We start from the raw sequence: 21,352 nt of genomic DNA on the forward strand, positions 1-21,352 counted from the left end.
TTGACGTCTTAATGCCTATTGTGCAAAACTTCATTAAAATCGGATCAGATTTATATATAGCCATTTTAGGCTGTAATAGCCACAATTTAGGTCTTATCGCAAGAATATCTGTGTAACATTTCAATAGGTATGCAAAATCAAAGTCGGACAAGATTTCAAGATTTCGTCTAAGACCCCATATACAAAAGTATATATATATATATATATATATATATATATATATATATATATATATATATATATATATATATATATATATATATATATATATATATATATATATATATATATATATATATATATATATATATATATATATATATATATATATATATATATATATTCTTGATCGTTCGTCCGTCCGTCGAAAGCACGCTAACTTTTTAACTAGTACAGGTTGGCGCTTGAAATTTTGCACAAATACTTCCTATCAGTAAAGGTCGGTTGAGATTGTAAATGGGCCATGTCGGTTCATGTTTTGGTATAGCTGGCATATAAACCGAATTGGGATCTTGTTCTTGAGCCACAAGAGAGCGCAATTTTAACCGATTCGGCTGAAATTTTGCATAAAGTGTTTTGTTATGAGTTCCAACAACTGTGCTAAGTACGATTCAATTCGGTGAATAACTTGATATAGATGCCATATAAACTGATCTTTGATCTTGATTTGTTGAGCCTCTAGAGGGCGCAATTCGCATCCGATTTGGCTGAAATTTTGCATGAAGTGTCCTGTATGGTTTAAATTGGTACAGAAGCTGATATAGCTGCCATACAAATCGATCTGGGATCTTGACTTCTTAAATCTTTAGAGGGCGCAATTCTTATCCGACGTTCAACATACGTGTCCAATATAGTCTGAATGGACATATAGCCTGATAAAGCTCCCATATTAACCGATCTCCAGATTATGCTTCTTGGGCGCAATTCTAATCCGAATAGACTGTAATATTACCCAATGATTTCTACTATCGTTTTCAAAATTCAATTCAACTAATAGCATAACAATTCTTATCAATTATTCTATTATTATTCTTTGTTTGCCCAACAAAAAAAAAACAATACCGCGCAAAGAACTCGGCAAATGCGATCAATGGTGGAGGGTAAAGAAACTTCGGCCCGGCCAAACTTAGCATGTTATGACTCTATTACAACTTCAACAGCTTTGGGTCTCATCTGCATGTGTTCTACTACGGTTTTTCATATAAATCATATATACAATGATTTATAGTTACAGATTTGCACAAGAGATTACATTTTAACCATGTTGCAAAGGCGACCACTTAATAAAACGATACCTCATTCTTCATCTGACTGAAGTCGATATCGATTATTGCATAATAATGACCACAATAAAATTATGTTCCATAATTAATTATACATTTTTCCCATTGTCCCTCTGGCCGGCAGAGTGGCAATTCATCATTTGTGAGAAAGATAAATAATTATGTGATATATCATTTAATTCTGCTGTAGGAACATTGCTGACACTTCATTGTCTACGGGTATTACTCGTAGGTGTCTGTGAACGCATGCTTGCATGTCCAATGTCATTATTGATGAGCTTTGGGGTTTATAAATAATACGAAATTGGAAATGGTTTTCCAGGTAAAGCGAATCATTATAACTTGTGACATGTGCTCGCTCGTATACTTCTAATACATTAATTATTCTTTTAAAGGTAATGCTTTCTTCGCTAATGAAAATACAAATAGACGACTTGATACATTTGTGATATAAGTGACAACGATAACCCTTAAAATAATAACGGAAGAGAATGGTATATGATTTTAGGGTGGTAGCACACGTTCACTTGTTTTTTAATTGCGGTTGGTTTTTGTTTTTTGAATACGCATCATCATATGTAGAATTAGAGGTATTCTAACTTGTACATTTGATATATAATTTATTGATATATTCTTCTTTGTTAAAAATTCAATTTTTTTTAATATCTTCTTTTTAATCAGAAATCTGATGTATCATCTAATTTACTTATTTGGAAAGAGAAAAATACAGCACATCTTATCCGATTAAGCTAAAATTGTGCACAAACACTTCTGGTATGACTTTCAACATAAAATAAAATTCGAAAACTTGTACAAAGAACATAATACGTACAATCCTTGGACGGAGATATATAAGATTCGGCCACACCAAACATAATCCGCTTTTATTTGTTAATGGAATAGGTATAATTTTCAATTCAATTTATATTATAATATAAATTGAGGTTTTGGTATGTTTTATTAGTTTGTTAAAATGAAAATTAGTTTCAGCGCAAGGAAACGGTAACAATTTATGCTGCCAGAAAGTCTCGGCCGAATATATTAGATTACCAAGAAATCCGAATTTGTATTCTGACATCGACTTTGGCGACTTGCCTTTTGATCATTTATAATTGTTAGACTCAAATCGCAAATTTTGCCCATTAATATTCCATTAAGGAACTGGGACAAACTTCTCACAGAGCACGGTGTGTCAACCGATTCAAGTTTAAGCCCAATAACATTAAAAGGAGGCCTTTGTAACCGAATCCGAAAGGCGTGCCGCAGTACGACACCTCTTTGGGGAAAAGTTTTTACATGACAAAGTACCTCGGACATGCCAACCTTTGCGCTACGGTTCAGACCCCTAAATTTTGAAAACAAGAAACTGGCGAAAGGGTAAAATAACTGTAAGCCGTTGTTGTGACTTCAAAAGCATTATCGCGCTTACGTAGATAGAGTTTTTATACCCTACACCACCACTGTGGTACAGGGTATTATAACTTAATCCATTTGTTTGTAACATCCAGAAGGAAGAGAAATAGACCCATTGATAAGTGTACCGATCGACTCAGTATCACTTTCTGATTCGATTTAGCTATGTACGTCTGACTGTCTGTCCACGTGTCTGTCTGACCATGTTAATTTGTGTACAAAGTACAGGTCGCAATTTTCGTCCGATCGTCTTAAAATTTGGTACAGTCATGTTTTTCGGATTGAATGTTGGAGATCATAGTAGAAGTCATTGTTTAAAATCTCAGCCAATTCGAAAAAGAATTGCGTCCTTTACGGGCTCAAGAAGACAAATAGAGAGATCGGTTTAAATAGGAATTGTATAAGGCTATAGACCGACTCAGACCATATTTTGACACGTATGTTGAAAGTCATAGGAGAAGCCGTCGTTCAAAATTTTAGCCAAATCGGATAGTATTGTACTTGCGCCATCTACAGGCTCAAGATGCCAGATCGGTTTATATGGCAGCTTTATCAGATTATGCACCGATTTGGACCAAATTTAGTGCAGTTGTTGGAAGTCATAACAAAATACGTCATGCATCCAAATCACCAAATCGGATAGGAATTGCGCCCTCTAGAGGCTCAAGAAATCAAAATCCCAGATCGGTTTATATGACAACGATATCATGGTATAGACCGATTGCAATCATACTAAGCACAATTGTTGGAAGTCACAACAAAACACGTCGTGCAATGTTTCAGCCAAATCGGATAAGAATTGCGCCCTCTAGTATGTCAAGAAGTCAAGATCCCAGATCGATTTATACGACAGCTATATCAGGTTATGGACCCATTTGAACCATATTTTGGACAGTGTTTGGAAATCATAACAAAACACGTCGTGTACAATTTCAGCCAAATCGGATAAGAATTGCGCAGTATAGTGGCTTAAGAAGTCACGATCCCTGATCGGTTTAAATGGCAGTTATATCAAAACATGGACCCATATGGCCCACCTACGCTTTAAAGAAGTGTTTGTGCAAAATTTCAAGCGGCTAGCTTTACTCTTTCGAAAGTTAGCGTGCTTTCGACAGACAGACGGACGGACGGACATGGCTAGATCGACTTGAAATGTCAAAACGATCAAGAATATATATATACTAGCCGAACCTGGCCCGCTCCGCTGCGCCTTCTTTAATTCTTTAATATCATTTAGTGTTGGGACACTTCGCCCTGAATGCTCCTATATTTGTTCGTTAGATTTGTTGGCAATTTGCAAAAACATAGTCATTCATCAACCGTAGTTATTGCAGTTTGAACATATTTTCTCGAAATTTGATACGAGTCATCTGAAAACATCATCCGAGGTCCATAAAAATTGGTTCAGAATTAGATGTAGCTCCCACTTCGTACTTATAGGGTAGGTGTTATACTACTATACAGGCATCCGCCCGACTTTTGCCTTTCCTTATTGGTTTTTGTTATAATTTTTTTTTATTAAAGTAAGAGAATTTATTTCTTAGAAAAAAGATTCGAAGTATTAGCCACAATAGTCCTTAGTTTTTTCATATGATGGCTTAAACCCTTATATTACAAAAGTAGCTTGATTGTTTTCGTGAAACTAAAATCAGGAAGTCATAAAATAGTGCGTGGGTGATCAAGACATTAAACACACAAGAGATAAGTGACAAGAGATTATGTGATTAAAACGATTTAGTTTAGAACATTAGTAACGAATTATATTATTTTTATAAGGAAGAAATTTTTTTGAATTTTTTATTGTTTGGTTGGGTCTAGCACCCCAGGCAAAATACCTAGCTACGCCAATGCTTACGATCATCTTTTATGTTGTTTACAGTGACTTAAAAAAATTACTTTGACAAAAACAAGTAAAAGCGTGCTAAGTTCGGCCGGGCCGAATCTTATATACCCTCCACCATGGATCGCATTTGTCGAGTTCTTTTCCCGGCATCTCTTCTTAGGCAAAACAAAAAAGGATATAAGAAAAGAGTTGCTCTGCTATTAAAACGATATCAAAATATGATCCGGTTCGGATAACAATTTCAGCCAATTCGTATAAGAATTGCCCCCATTGGGGCTCACGAAGTAAAATAGAGAGATCGATTTATATGGGAGCTGTATCGGGCTATAGACCGATTCAGACCATAATAAACACGTATGTTGATGGTCGTGAGAGGATCCGTAGTACAAAATTTCAGGCAAATCGGATAATAATTGCGACCTCTAGAGGCTCAAGAAGTCAAGATGCCAGATCGGTTTATATGGCAGCTATATCAAGTTATGAACCGATTTGAACCTTATTTGACACAGTTGTTGAAAGCAAAAATAAAATACGTCGTGCAAAATTTCAGGCAAATCGGATAGGAATTGCACCCTCTAGAAGCTCAAGAAGTCAAATCCCCAGATCTGTTTATATGACAGCTATTAGGTTATGGACCGATTTCAACCATACTTGGCACAGTTGTTGGATATCATAACGAAATACTTCGTGCAAAAATTCATTCAAATCCGATAAGAATTGTGCCCTCTAGAGGCTCAAGAAGTCAAGACCCAAGATCGGTTTATATGGCAGCTATATCAGGTTATGAACCGATTTGAACCATACTTGGCACAGTTGTTGGGTATCATAACAAAACACGTCGTGCGAAATTCCAATCCAATCGGATAAGAATTGCGCCCTCTAGAGGCTCAAGAAGTCAAGACCCAAGATCGGTTTATATGGCAGCTATATCAGGTTATGAACCGATTTGAACCATACTTGGCACAGTTGTTGAACGTCATAACAAAACACGTCGTGCAAAATTTCATTCTGATCGGATAAGAATTGCGTACTCTAGAGGCTCAAGAAGTCAAGACCCAAGATCGGTTTATATGGCAGCTATATCAGGTTATTTACCGATTTAAACCATACTTGGCACAGTTGTTGGATATAATAACAAAACACGTCGTGCAAAATTTCATTTTAATCGGATAAGAATTGCGCACTCTAGAGGCTCAAGAAGTCAAGACCCAAGATCGGTTTATATGGCAGCTATATCAGGCTATGAACCGATTTGAACCATACTTGGCACAGTTATTGGACGTCATAACAAAACACGTCGTGCAAAATTTCATTCTGATCGGATAAGAATTGCGCACGCTAGACGCTCAAGAAGTCAAGACCCAAGATCGGTTTATATGGCAGCTATATCAGGTTATGGACCGATTTGAACCATACTTGACACAGTTGTTGGATATCATAACAAAACACGTCGTGCAAAATTTCATTCCAATCGGATAAGAATTGCGCACTCTAGAGGCTCTAGAAGTCAAGACCCAAGATCGGTTTATATGGTAGCTATATCAAAACATGGACCGATATGGTCCATTTACAATACCAACCGACCTACACTAATAAGAAGTATTTGTGCAAAATTTCAAGCGGCTAGCTTCACTCCTTCGGAAGTTAGCGTGCTTTCGACAGACAGACGGACGGACGGACGGACATGGCTAGATCGACATAAAATGTGACGACGATCAAGAATATATATACTTTATGGGGTCTCAGACGAATATTTCGAGTAGTTACAAACAGAATGACGAAATTAGTATACCCCCCATCTTATGGTGGAGGGTATAAAAAATGAAATTAACTCTTGAAAATTTTTAGTGCAAAAATTTTTCACAACTACATTGATAAATGACTGACTTTGCACTCAATGACTTCTTCTTATTCCCGTATTTTCGTTATTAGCCCAGAAATTTATATTGCAGCCCTCGTGTGCATATTATTGATCACCCCTGTAAGCAATTTTGGTATGATATTACCTAAAAATGTGTGCAAATCTTTTTTTATGGGTAAAACTTGTAAAAAGGTGAAAAAGATGGTAAAATCATAAATTTGTGAAAATAATTTAATTTGTGGTTGCTTTCATTCTACTGACAACAACAACAGATAATTTCTTTATGTTTTTGTCAGAAGGAATACAGCAGGCTCTAAACCAATCAATTACATGTGCTATTTTGAAAAGTGATTTTCATATGTTAGTTTGATTTGTATCACACGACATACACACGTACAATTCTACATGTGGTAAATTTCACATGTCACAAGTCACCTTCATACCGTGTAATATAGCCTTTATTGGAATTTTCGCGGACACATGTCCATTTCTATAATAATGCCTAAATAGTACGTGATCAAATAATAGTTTTCAGAGAGTTACTCTCATCCCGATCAGGTTTTTAGAAGTGGGTGGTTCCATTAGTAAACTTCTATTATACCCATGTTCTTATCGCCTAGGCGAATATTTCACCTACTGTGTTATGCGATAAATCCGATTCACCTGACTGTGGCAATTCCGTCCCATTTGTTTGTATTCTCTCTGTCAAAATTGTCAGTTGAATGCGATTAATTTTATATTGAAGTGTTAACAAATTGATAACTCTCTAATGTTATCATCCCCAGCGAAACGTGTAAATTTATTTATTTATTTATGCACATATTTTTGTTTGTCTTAAATTAAACTAACTAAATTAATTTCACAAAGCAGTAGGTCACACACAGCACACGCATGTACACTCACATACTGGCACAAGAAACCACCCACACAATTATTAAAAGTCACGAGATGATCATTTGATATCTGTGTCCAATAAACATTTTTGGGCGCTTAAAAGGCACACTCAGCCATATACGAGTATTTCCAGTGGTCGGACATTCGCCGAAATTATTCGAAAATTCTGCTGATGCGTTCGTTTGCCATTCGTATGGCACTTCGCAACCAAAATACTTATACTGTCTACTGCTACCAGCTATTCGTCGTAAGTAACCTTGATGGTCGTGCTGTTTAGATTATTAGCCATGAAAATATGACAAAATACCGTATCAGAGAAACATCCGTGCATATATGTATGTATGTAAGTAGTAGTCCATAAAGCCACACACACAAAGACACTTAGCACTGGTATTTTCGTAGCGTAGATACAAGAGGAAAAAATTTATAGAAGAGTACACAATGGGCAGTGTTTATCAAAAAAAGTTATGGTTTTGGTAAATTTCACGATATCAACAGGTCTTACCTTTATATCACATTTTTCTTGCTTTTAGGAATAAATAAGGAGATCCACCGATGCTATATTCTTAAAACACTTTACCCTACAGATGTCCAAATTGTTTAATGGGCTAAAGACCCTAAATTGGGAAATCGGCCAATACGGCAGCTATATCTTTATTTGGCACATATCTCGAGTTGTCAAAGACGCATATCCAAATATGATATAATTTGTACAATATTTCGTACAAATCTAAAGAATCCTAAGAAATCATTGTTCAAAAAAATATATATATGTATATATATATTCATTTAGTCATTCCATTTGCAACTCATCGAAATAGCCATTTACGACCCTACAAAGTATATATATTTCTGGTCGTCGTAAAATTCTAAGGTGATTTAAAGATATCTGTGTGTCTGTACGTGCGTCTGTTATCACTCTACGGCTTACAAAAATTGAGATATTGAGCTGAAATTTGGCTCAGATACGCCTTTTTGCTACACACAGTTAAGGTTCTAGAACGGGCGAAATTGGACCATATTTGGATATAGCTATAATATAGACCGATCTGCCGATTAAGGGTCTGAAACCTATAAAAGCTTTATTTATTACCCGATTTCGTGCAATTTGAAACAATCATTTATTTTAAGCCTCTTGAATGTAGTTCAGATCGGAACATATTTAGATATAGCTGTCATATACTTTTATTAAGTATTTATGTATTTTGATACGTGTAACTATACAATCGTCGTCATACAGCTCATACATCTCGTGGTTCATACGTCGCCTATATTCTCGTTAACGCAAACTGGTCCATATATTTTACGAAGAATCTTTCTCTCAAATACTCCAAGAACTGCCTCATCTGCTTTCACAAGTACCCATGCTTCAGAACCATATAACAGCACGGGTAGTATCAGTGTCTTGTATAGTGTAATCTTCGTCTGTCGAGAGGTGACCTTGTTTCTAAACTATTTAGAATTTAGAAAGAATCTTTCGATTCTTTCAAAGGCTGCAGTTACTACTCGGCATAGGCGAGTAGCATATGTTGTCTTGTGATTAGTGTGCCATATCTATTCACATCTGCATCTCGTATAATTTTCTCCAGTAGGATATTAAAGAGATCACACGATAGGCTGTCTCCTTGTCTGAAACCTCGTTTGGTATTAAATGGTTCGGAGAGATTCTTTCCTATTCTTACTGAGGAACGCGTAATGCAGCAAGAGTCATCCTGCAGAGTCTTATTAATTTTGCAGGGATACCAAACTCAGACATGGCTTGAAATACCTTTGAACGTAAAGGGGTATAGAAGGCGGCTTTGTAGTCAACAAAGAGATGGAAGGTGTTGATTTGTCCTTCTCGGGTCTTTTTCAGGATTTAGCGCAGTGTGAATATCTGGTGGTTTTACCAGGTCTAAAGTCGCATTGATAGGGCCCAATTATCTCATTGACTTTTGGTTTTAATCTTTCACACAGTACGCCCGAGAGTATCTTGTATGCGATGGGGAGGAGACTTATTCTTCTGTAGTTGGCACATTCCGTCGTGTCTCCTTTCTTGTGTACGGGACATAGTATGCTGAGGTTCCAATCATCGGGTATGCGTTCTTCTAGCCAGATTGCGCAGATAAGCTGATGTATACGCCTTATCAGCGTGTTGCCTCCGGTCTTAAATATTTCAGCGGGTAACCCGTCGGCTCCTGTTGCCTTGTTGTTCTTTAGTCTGGTTACTGATACTTGGACCTCATTCTGACTAGGAGGTAAACATTCTATACCATCATCAGGGATTGGTTCTGCGGTATCCTCTTCGCCGCCAACATCGGACAATAGCAATTGAGTAAAATGTTCTTTCCATATCCTCAGCATGTTGTCTGTGTCAGTTACCAGATTTCCTTCTTTGTCTCTGCAGGAGGATGTGCCTGCACCAAAGCTATGGTTTGGTGTTTAATTCTTTGGTAGAATTTCCGGACTTTAATCTGACTCCTGTACATCTCAATTCGCTCGCACTCACGTCTTTCCATTTCCTTTTTCACTCTTAGGAATAGACGTTTCGTTTTCTCCCGATACCTCTCCTTCATCTGGCGCGTAGCTACTGATTGCATGGTTGCTCTATATGCCGCATTCTTGGCTTCAGTAGCATCTCGACACTCTTGGTCGTACCATAGGTTTCTTGGAGGAGGCTTCCCGTACCCAAGTACGGATTTCGCGGCATTTTCCATGGAGTGGCCAATAGTTTGCCAATGCGCCATTATTTAATCGGAACAAGGAGTGCTTTCATGAAGCAGTTGGGTCAGTCGAGTGGAGTATGCCGCAGCAATTTGTTGTGTTTGCAGCTTTTCATTGTACAGCTTCCGTGCAGTGTCAGATGGTACTTTCCTCGCCTTATTCAAACGGGTGCGAACCTTTGCTGCAAAAAGGTAATGATCCGAATATATATTTGCTCCACGGATCGATCGTACATCTAACACGCTGGATGAATGCCTTTCATCTATCACAACGTGTTCAATTTGGTTTCTCGTGTTTTGATCGGGTGACAGCCATGTGGCTTTGTGAATATTTTTATGTTGAAATCTGGTGCTACTAACCACTATGTTTTTTGCCGCGGCGAGATTTATCAGCCTCAGCCATTACTGGACGTTATCTCGTGGAGGCTAAACTTTCCGACTGTTGGACTAAAATTTCTTACTCTCCTATCTTCGCATTAAAATCTCCCAGAACGATTTTAATATCATGGGCGGGGCAGCGGTCATATTCTCTCTAGGCGCTCGTAGAAAATATCCTTGGTCTGCTCGTCTTTGTCTTCCGTCGGGGCATGGGCACAAATAAGGCTGATGTTGAAGAATTTGGCTTTTATGCGGAGTGTGGCTAGCCTCTCATCCACCGGAGTAAAGCTGGAGACAAGGTGTTTCAAATCAACAGCCAAATTCATGCCTCGTGTTTTGGAAGCTATAGTATAGTTCGTCACCGTTTGGTGTTGTAGTGACGCCATTCCCAGTCCATCGGGTTACTGGTCCAGCGCCCCAACCGCATGGGTTTTGTGGGATTGCATGTATCCCTCGTTGTGGCGAGCCGCTTGCTCCAAGATCCGACTCTCGCCTCCAGCCGCCCCTAACCTGGGAACAGACGCTGATGTTGGCCATTGGTTATTTGATGGCTCCAATAACTCGCCTTGTCATCTCGAGTATCATTGGCACTCAGTATTTAATTAAGAACCAGTGCCACCTGACTCCTCACTGAGACTCTCCTCTCGAAAATAAAAGTATGCCTACATATCAGGAATATCTCTAATGGCTTAAGAGATATTGGAATTACAAAAATTGTATTTATTTTATTTTTTAGATATAGACTGAAAAAAAATCTAAAATTTACAATAAAAATTTTTGTACTCCACTTTGCATTTTTGCATAAATGTTCTCTTCGATGAGCCATAACTAAGCACCTACAAGGTTTAGCATCCTTTTCAAACAGTAATTTCATAGACTGAACACATATCTACCATATGCCGTTCAAATCATCATTTACTTATTTGGTTCAAAAAGGTATGATATTTGCAAAGTAAATACTTAAACCGCACCATTGTGCGAAGCTGAATACCTGGGTTCGAACTCTGGCGCGAACACCAGAAAAAAATTATTGGCGGTGGTTATCCCTCCTAATGGTGGCAACATTTGTAAGGTACTATGCCATGTTGAAACTTCTCCCCAAACTGTTTGCTCTGCGGGACGCCATTCGGACTCGGCTAAAAAAAGGTTGCGCGTCATTGATCTTCAACTTGAATGAGACAGCACTCATTGATATATGAGACAGCACCCCTGTTCCATAATGTAGTGTTCATGAGGAAATGTAATTTTTTTTACTTTGTACATTTAAATGTTATCATGGACAGACAAACAGACGGATATAGGGTAATTGGAATCAGAAAGTGATTTTCAATCGGTCCATATACTTATCAATGGTTGTATCTCTCTTTTTTCTGGGTGTAATATACAAATGCGTTAGTTATAATATCCGGTATCACAGTAATGGTTGGCTCAAGGCTATGCTTAAACATTTTATGCAATATGCAAAAATTTTGATCACAAACGTTAAAAGGCAATGTGTGTTTCGCAAATTGTAAAAGATGGTGCAGAGCAGTCGAGCGAATCTAGTATGGTCTCCAGACCTTTAAATTTTTGGTGGAAAAGCGCCGTGGGCTAAAAATTTTTTAACCTGAGGAGGACTTGTCAGAGTTTATCCATACCTATCTGGTATATACAAATAAGTAAAAGCGTGCTAAGTTTGCCCGAGACGACTTTCAACCAAATCTGATAAGAATTGCGCCCTATAGAGACTCAAGAAGTGAAATCGGGATATTGGTATATGTGGGGCTATATCAGGTTATGGACCGATTCAGACCATATTTGGCATTTAGGTTAGAGGTCATAAAAAAAGTCACCATGAAAAATTTCAAATCAGATTAGAAATACGCCCTCTAGAGGCTCAAGAAGTAAACAACGGGAGATCGGTTTATATGGGGGCTACATAAGGTTATGAAACGATTAAGACCATATTTGGCACGTATGTTTGAGGTTATAGAAACAGTGACTGTGCAAAATTTCAACCAAATCGGATAAGAACGACCCTTTCTAGAGCTCAAGAAGTAAAATCGAGAGATCGGTTTAACCGAATATGGCAGCTAGATCGGGTTATGGTCTGACACAGATCACATTTGTATATCTAAGGTCATAAAAAAGTCACTCTGCAAAATTTCACCCAAATAAGGTATGCCCTATAGTGAGTCAAGAAATATATTCGGGAGATCTGTTTATATTGAAACTATATCTAAACAATGAGGTAGTGCTTGGAGTGTAGTGTGACGACGATAGCATAGGTAAACACATCAAAATACAACGGTTGTGTTTGCTAGGGATTATTGTCAGAATGCGTGAAGATACTCCAGCAAAGAAGTCTTTTGTGGGGGATCGCGGTGGTACACGCAAAACCCAGACGACCAAGAGCCCGACGGAGATTTCAGAATGTGCACAGAATATCAAGGCGCTTGGATTGCTATTCTAAACAAAATTATATAGCTATATAATCTGGTCCCCAGATTTTATTTCTTGGGTTTTTAGAAGACTAAATTTTTTCCCCGAATCGGCAAAATTTTTTTATTTAAGTTAAATTTATGCCCTTTAATAGATAGATCAATAAATAAATATATCGCACTCCTATTTGACTTCTTATGTATCCAGACGTCTCAATTATCGGATATTGTTGATATTGGATACGTGGAATACAAGTATATCCTCTTACGGGACACATCAAATGTCGCCCAAGAAGATTTAAAAGTAAATATAACCCCCTTATCAACCGACCCTCAATTATTCGATTAAGTTTTTTAAGACTTATCCAAGTATAGCTCACACGAAGTGTTACCAATTTAAACGACCACTTTCTTTATGTCAATATATTGGTTAAAATTGTCTAAAATTAAGAATCCATCTTCTTTTGCTCAATATGACCACCTTTTGTCTTGAGTATTGCTCTGAGACGGTAAAAAATGTAATCTGCTGATATTTTTAGCCATTGTCGTGCAATGGTTTCTTCAGCGCATCCAAACTGGCATATTTGTTAGTCCTTACCTTGCTTTTTACAATTACAACTATTTTTTGTCACCATCCACAAAGTAAACGGTTTACTATGTTCTTATTTTTTATGAAAATTAAAGCCCACTGTGTCTATTCTATTTACGTCGCTAAATCCGAAAAGAAGCGGTTTGAGTGAAAACATCACCATTTCAGAAATAATTTTTGTTCTGCTTCACTTCGAATAGGAAAATCCAGTTCCATTTTAGGGTACTCATTGCGGTGATTAGACGAAGGGTTGCGGTTAGCCCAAGTATGGAATCTATTTGTTTGTGTATCAGTGTTAACATTACTGTTGTTGGAGCTCCGGCCTCTTTTATGGGTGGTTTCCCTATCGGAACCATCGATGGATGATTACTTTTAAAACTCTGCTGTTAATGTCTGTTGCTGTGTCTGAGTCGTGTGTTTCTGCTGCGAAGGTGCATAAATCGCTGTGTGTTCTTTAGCAACAAGTTCATATCGATTTTGACGTTCGTATGGATATAATCGATATTTTCCTTTTGTCGTGTACTTTGAAACGTTATCCGTCCGGTGTTTGTTTGTTTGTTAGTTCGTCGTGTCTAGCGTGTCCACCCAGGCATACCTCTCCTTGGGGGTTTATTTGCAAATTGAAAATGTATTGAAAAGTGTCGCATTTCACGTGTTTTGGGTGGCATATTCCTTGTGAAGAAGTGAACCAAAGAGACTTTTGCAAATTAATGGCAATAAATGAACCAAGTGGACAAATTTTAAATGTAATAATTTATTTATATGCCAAGGAATAAATACGGTAAAGTGTTTTCCACATCGAGCGTATTAATTAAAAAAAAAAAACTAAACGTAAGGTAACTCACCGAAAACAGGCGGATGAGTAGAGTCAAGTTTTGATTTTTATCACCCACTATGCCTTTCCCATCTTTATGGAGTTTTGCGTCTAAATATCTCATTCAGATTCATATCTTTGGAAAGCCCATTACTTAGGGAAATTTTCAATAACTATTTATTGGGTTAATGACCGTTGAATGGATACACGTGTAGAAGACAAAGCCAACGATGGATAGAAATTAACCAATCAGCCTAAAACTTTAACTTATTCCAAAATATAGAATAAAACATCCCAAAACGCTTAAACAAGTACAAATAAGCTTTGGTCGGACGGATCGAATCTTGGGAAGCCACCACCACGGATTCTGCAAAAAAAATTCCAAAAATGCACTTAGTTGAAGGCCACATAGTCACATTAAAATTTCTGCCAAATCTGGCTAAAATGTAAGCTTCTAGGAGCGTACTAGATTAATCTGGAAACATGGATGTTGGCTGTATCAGACAACAATTGCGGCCTCCTGGAACTCAAGCTTTCTAAGCGAGAGGTCGGTTTACATGGAAGCTGTATCAGGTATATTTGGACCGTACTTGACACGGTTGTTGGAAGTGGTAACATTTCAGCAAATCCAGATAACAATTGGGGTTTTTAAGGGCTCCAAAAGTCAAATCAAACGATCATTTTATATAGGAGCTATGCCCAAATCTTAACTTCTTACATTATTAGGATGTATCTGTGCAAATATTTTCCTTCGATGAACGAACGAGCAGAAAGAAGAATGGGCAAACATTGCTAGATTGACTTGCAATGTCAAGACGATCAAGAACATGCTTGCTTTATAGGGTCGCAAGTCAATATTTGGAGGTGTTACATTTCTGTCCCGTGACTAGTTTTACTTCTTCGAAAGTTAGCGTGCTTTCTACAGACGGACAGACATGGCTAGATCGACTCAATGCGTCGAGACGATCAAGAATATATATACTTTATGGGGTCTTAGACGCATGTTTCGAGGTGTTACAACGGAATGACGAAATAAGTATACCCCTAATCCTATGTTGAAGGATATAAAAATAAAATACAAATGTAAATGTGTATCTCAGTGGATGTTTATAATCGCCACTGTATGTGCCATACCAGTCATGTACACATTAGTACAACAAAAACTGCTGTATAACAAATATTTTTGTTGTTTTGAATAACAAATTTGGTTGAGTGTAATGCTTCTAAGGGGTAAGTATCCGAACCAGCTATGCAGAAAGTTGAAAAGGAACTTGCAGATGGCATACGATTGAGCTAGATCTAGGGGTCTCAATGTTAACCCAAACAAGTAAAAGCGTGCTAAGTTCGGCCGGGCCGAATCTTATATACCCTCCACCATGGATCGCATTTGTCGAGCTCTTTTCCCGGCATTTCTTCTTAGGCAAAAAAAAGGCTATAAGAAAAGATTTGCTCTGCTATTAGAGCGATATCAAGATATGGTCCGGTTTGGACCACAATTAAATTATATGTTGGAGACCTGTGTAAAATGTCAGCAAATTCGAATAAGAATTGCGCCCTTTGTGGGCTCAAGAAGTAAAATAGAGAGATCGATTTATATGGGAGCTGTATCGACCTATAGACCAATTCAGACCATAATAAACACATTTGATAATGGTCATGAGAGAATCCGTCGTACAAAATTTCAGACAAATCGGATAATAATTGCGACCTCTAGAGGCTCAAGAAGTCAAGATCCCAGATCGGTTTATATGACAGCTATATCAGGTTATGAACCGACTTGTACTTTATTTGACATAGTTGTTGAAAGTAACAATAAAAAACGTTTTGCGAAATTTCAGCCAAATCGGATAGAAATTGAGCCCTCTAGAAGCTCAAGAAGTCAAGTCCCCAAATCTGTTTATATGACAGCCATATCAGGTTATGAACCGATTTGAACCACACTTGGCACAGTTGTTGGATATCATAACAAAATACTACGTGCAAAAATTCATTCAAATTGGATAAGAATTGCGACCTCTAGAGGCTCAAGAAGTCAAGACCCAGGATCGGTTTATATGACAGCTATATGAGGTTATGGACCGATTTGAACCATACTTGGCACAGTTGTTGGATATCATAACAAAACACGTCGTGCAAAATTTCATTCCAATCGGATAAGAATTGCGCACTCTAGAGGCTCAAGAAGTCAAGACCCAAGATCGGTTTATATGGCAGCTATATCAGGTTATAAACTGATTTGAACCATACTTGGCACAGTTGTTGGATATCATAACAAAACACGTCGTGTGAAATTTCATTCCAATCGGATAGGAATTGCGCACTCTAGAGGGTCAAGAAGTCAAGACCCAAGATCGGTTTATGTGGCAGCTATATCAGGTTATGAACAGATTTGAACCATACTTGGCGTATTTGTGGGATATAATAACAAAACACGTCGTGCAAAATTTCATTCCAATCGGATAAGAATTGCGCACTCTAGAGGCTCAAGAAGTCAAGACCCCAGATCGGTTTATATGACAGCTATATGAGGTTATGGACCGATTTGAACCATACTTGTCACAGTTGTTGGATATCATAACAAAACACGTCGTGTAAAATTTCATTCCAATCGGATAAGAATTGCGCACTCTAGAGGCTCAAGAAGTCAAGACCCAAGATCGGTTTATATGGTAGCTATATCAAAACATGGACCGATATGGCCCATTTACAATACTAACCGACCTACACTAATAAGAAGTATTTGTGCAAAATTTCAAGCGGCTAGCTTTACTCCTTCGGAAGTTAGCGTGCTTTCGACAGACAGACGGACGGACGGACGGACAGACGGACGGACATGGCTAGATCGACATAAAATTTCACGACGATCAAGAATATATATACTTTATGGGGTCTCAGACGAATATTTCGAGTAGTTACAATCAGAATGACGAAATTAGTATACCCCCCATCTTATGGTGGAGGGTATAAAAAGACCGAAATCTGCTTGTTTACGGAAGGCAAAGGTGGGTCAATTTAGCGCACCACGTTTCCACAATTTCGATATCTGACAAGGTCAAATACATAAGCGTGATCTTGCACAGGAAACTGAATTGGAAGTGTAGGACTTCTTAAAGCGATCTGGATGGTTCAAAGGTACACTCATAGAAAAAAGTTTGCTGAAAATAGCAAACACTGACTGTTGAATATTAGTAGCTCATTATGGTCCTATTGTAGCAGTAGTTCTGCTATTACAGCAGCAGTACTTCAATTTCAGAGAAGCAAATTTACTGCAAAAAAGTCTGTTGTTTGCTGCTTAATTATGAAGGGTATGTTAAAAGAAACAAGTAAAAGCGTGCTAAGTTCGGCCGAGCCGAATCTTACATACCCTCCACCATGAATCGCATTTGTCGAGTTTTTTTCCCGGCATCTCTTCTTAGGCAAAAAAGGATATAAGAAAATATTTGCTCTGCTATTAGAGCGATATCAAGATATGGTCCGGTTTGGACCACAATTAAATTATATGTTGGAGACCTGTGTAAAATGTCAGCCAATTCGAATAAGGATTGCGCCCTTTGGTGGCTCAAGAAGTAAAATAGAGAGATCGATTTATATAGGAGCTGTATAGGGCTATAGACCGATTCAGACCATAATAAACACGAATGTTGATGGTCATGAGAGAATCCGTCGTACAAAATTTCAGGCAAATCGGATAGGAATTGGGCCCTCTAGAAGCTCAAGAAGTCAAGTCCCCAGATCTGTTTATATGACAGCTATATCAGGTTACTAACCGATTTTAACAATACTTGGCACAGTTGTTGGATATCATAACAAAATTCTACGTGCAAAAATTCATTCAAATCGGATAAGAATTGCGCACTCTAGAGGCTCAAGAAGTCAAGACCGATTTGAACCATACTAAGCACAGTTATTGGATATCATAACAAAACACGTCGTGCAAAATTTTATTCCAATCGGATAAGAATTGCGCACTCTAGAGGCTCAAGAAGTCAAGACCCAAGATCGGTTTATATGGCAGCTATATCAAAACATGGACCGATATGGCCCATTTACAATACCAACCGACCTATACTAATAAGAAGTGTTTGTGCAAAATTTCAAGCATTTAGCTTTACTCCTTCGGACGGACGGACAGACATGCCTAGATCGACTTAAAATGACATGACGATCAAGAATATATATACTTTATGGGGTCTCAGACGTATATTTCGAGGTGGTGGAGGGTATGAAAATAGGACACATATGTACATTTGTGTCTCAGTGGATGTTCATAATTACCACTAAATACATTCTTTCCATAACATTTTTTCTTTAACTTTAGATACTAAAGGGCATGCCAATCATGTGCACATTAGTAGAGCAATAACAAAAAATGCGAGCTAGCTCAGCCACATTTCGAAATGTATACCAGTTGATGGATCAGGGGGCTTCTTTACAATAATATTCCACAAATTAAAATCATCTGTTCCAACAAAATTTCTAAAAAATGCCCAAAGCAACCGAAACAAGCAACGGGCAACCGATGGTTTGAATTACAATTGGTTGAGTGTAGGAACTAGGCATCATTCTTATTTTTTTTTTTGTTCCTGAGGTTTCACAAAGAACGAAAACGTTTAAGTGAGTGTGTCTGATTGAAGTTTGCCACTTAAACCTTTAGGTTAGAATGGATACTAAAAGTCATCGCGAAAGTCTTCGTGCAAATTCGTATAAGAATTACGTTTTCTACATGTTAAATTTATGGATCTATCAAAAAAATTTCGGTTTAATAATTATTGTACAAAAATGTCATTGCAATAAAAAAATAAGTGAAACTACGTTTGGATACCCACCACCTCGGGTATATATGTAAGCCACCCTTCATCATAAGCCGGTGAAAAATGCATAATTTATGCCCCCGTAGCAGCTATATAGAAATATGGTCCGATTTTGACCAAATTTGACAAGGACATTGAGTGGTTTAATTAGTACAAGTCATTGCTTAATTTTCTTGAACAAATGTGGGTTTTTTGGTAACCATATCCAAATATAGACTGATCTGAATCATATACGACATGGACGTCAAAAAGCCTAACATATGTCTGGGCCAGATTGTAGAAAGTTTTTGAAGAGCGTAACGTAACTCACTTTCAAACCTAAAATCGATCTGTGCAGCTATATCCAAATCTAGAGCGATCTGGGCCAAATTGAAGAAAGATGTCGAAGGATCTAACACAACTCACTGTCCCAAATTTCAGCAAAATCGGATAATAAATGTGGCTTTTATGGGCCCAAGACCCTAAATCGGCGGATCGGTCTATATGGCAGCTATATCCAAATCTGCTTAAAGATGTCGATGGGTCTAACACAACTCACTGTCCGAAATTTCAGCAAAATTGGATAATAAATGTGATATAGTCCGATATAGCATTCTTTGAACTTATCTTGCTTATGGACAAAAAAAGAGTCTGTGCAAAATTCCAACTCAATGAGTGATTTCAACACAGACAGACGGACATGGCTGGATCGTCTTAGATTTTTACGGTGATCAAGAGTATATATACTTTATAAAGTCGAAAATGAATATTGAAAAGTCCGTAAACATTTGTGTTTACAAAATGTTGTATTACATTTTTGTTTTTTAAGATTTCATTGATAAATTCTTTAGAAAAAATTGCATTAAAATTTTATTTAAAAAAATTCACTGAATATTAGTAGTAAATTTTGCTGCTATTGTAGTAGTAGTTCTGCTATTACAGCTGTAGTTCTACTATTGCAGAACAGCATGCTACCTGCTGAAAAGTCTGTTGTTGCTGAAAATGACTGCTGCTTAATTATGAAAGGGATGTTAGGATGGAGGATGTTGCGCCTTTTAAGGGCCCAATACTTTAAATCGAGAGATCGGTCTATATGGCAGCTATATCAAAATTTGGACCGATCTGGGCTAAATTGAAGAGAAATTTCGGAGAAATCAGATAATAAATGCGCCTTTTATGGCCCCAAACCTTAACTAGAGAGATGGTTCTATATGGCAGCCATATCCAAATCTGGCCCTTTCACAACTCACTGCCCCGAATTTCATTAAAATCTGATAATAAATGTGGTTTTTATGGTCCTAAGACTTTAAATCAGCGAATCGGTCTATATAGGGGCTATATCTATATATATTCCGACATAGCCCGTCTTCGAACTCAACCTGCTTATGGACAAAAAAAAATCTCTGCAAAGTTTCAGCTCAATATCTCTATTTTTAAAGACTGTAGCGTGATTTTATCCGTCCGTCTGTTGAAATCACGATAGCGGTCGAACGCGTGGAGCTAGCCGCTTGAAATGTTGCACGGATAGTTCTTATTGATGTAGAACGTTGAGGATTGCAAATGGGCCATATCGGTTCAGATTTGGATATAGCTTCCATATAAACCGATCTCCCGATTTGACTTCCAGAGCCCATATAAGCCGCAATTTTTGTCCGATTTGGCTGAAATTTTGCACATTGTGTTCTATTTTGACTTCCAACAACTGTGCCACGTACGGTTAAAATCTGTGTATAACCTGAAATAGATTCCATATAAACCGATCTCACGATTTGACTTTTTGACCCCATGGAAGCCGCAATTTTCATCCGATTTAGCTGTACATGGTCTTCTGATATGACTCCCAATAACTGTGCCAAGTACGGTTCAAATCGGTCAAGAACATGATATAGCTCCCATAAAAACCGATCTTCTGATATGACTTCTTGAGTCCTTACAAGCCGCTATTTTTGTCCGATTTGTCTGAATTTGATTTTGTTTGAAATTTCGATTTGTTTGAAATTTTGCATATAGTGTTCTGTTATGACTCTCAAGAACTGCGCCAAGTACCGTCCAATTCGGTCTATAACTAGATATAGCATCCTTATTTTAGCAGAATTCATGATGGAAGGTTCCCAACTTCGCATGCTTTTACTTGTTTACAAATAAAATATTAGGCCAGGTATCATGGCATAAGTATTTTGACATCAAATTGTATTATAACAAGTAAAAAGGCGTTAAGTTCGGCCAGGCCGAACTTTGGATACCCACCACCTCGGGTATATATGTAAACCACCTTTCATCAAAATCCGGTGAAAATTGCATACCTTATGTCCCCTAACAGTCATATCGAAATATGTTCCGATTTGGACCAAATACTAATAAGTAC

General features: G+C 37.7%; 1 protein-coding gene across 9 annotated transcripts in view; it reads left to right on the forward strand.

Annotated features, from left to right (window-relative positions):
• Positions 1–21,352, forward strand: part of LOC106094741 (anion exchange protein 3) — a 189,428-nt gene that overhangs the window by 59,229 nt on the left and 108,847 nt on the right. Inside the window, exon 1 of one of the 9 annotated variants that reach the window (XM_059363006.1) lies at positions 14,002–14,164. The exons of the other annotated variants lie outside the window; for them this stretch is intronic. The gene's annotated coding sequence lies outside the window, so the exon portion shown is untranslated. Of the gene's footprint in view, positions 1–14,001; positions 14,165–21,352 lie in introns of those variants that run through there. 9 annotated transcript variants of the gene reach the window in all.

Source organism: Stomoxys calcitrans, chromosome 1 (assembly GCF_963082655.1).
Source record: "Stomoxys calcitrans chromosome 1, idStoCalc2.1, whole genome shotgun sequence".
NCBI classification, from domain to species: Eukaryota; Metazoa; Arthropoda; class Insecta; order Diptera; family Muscidae; genus Stomoxys; species Stomoxys calcitrans.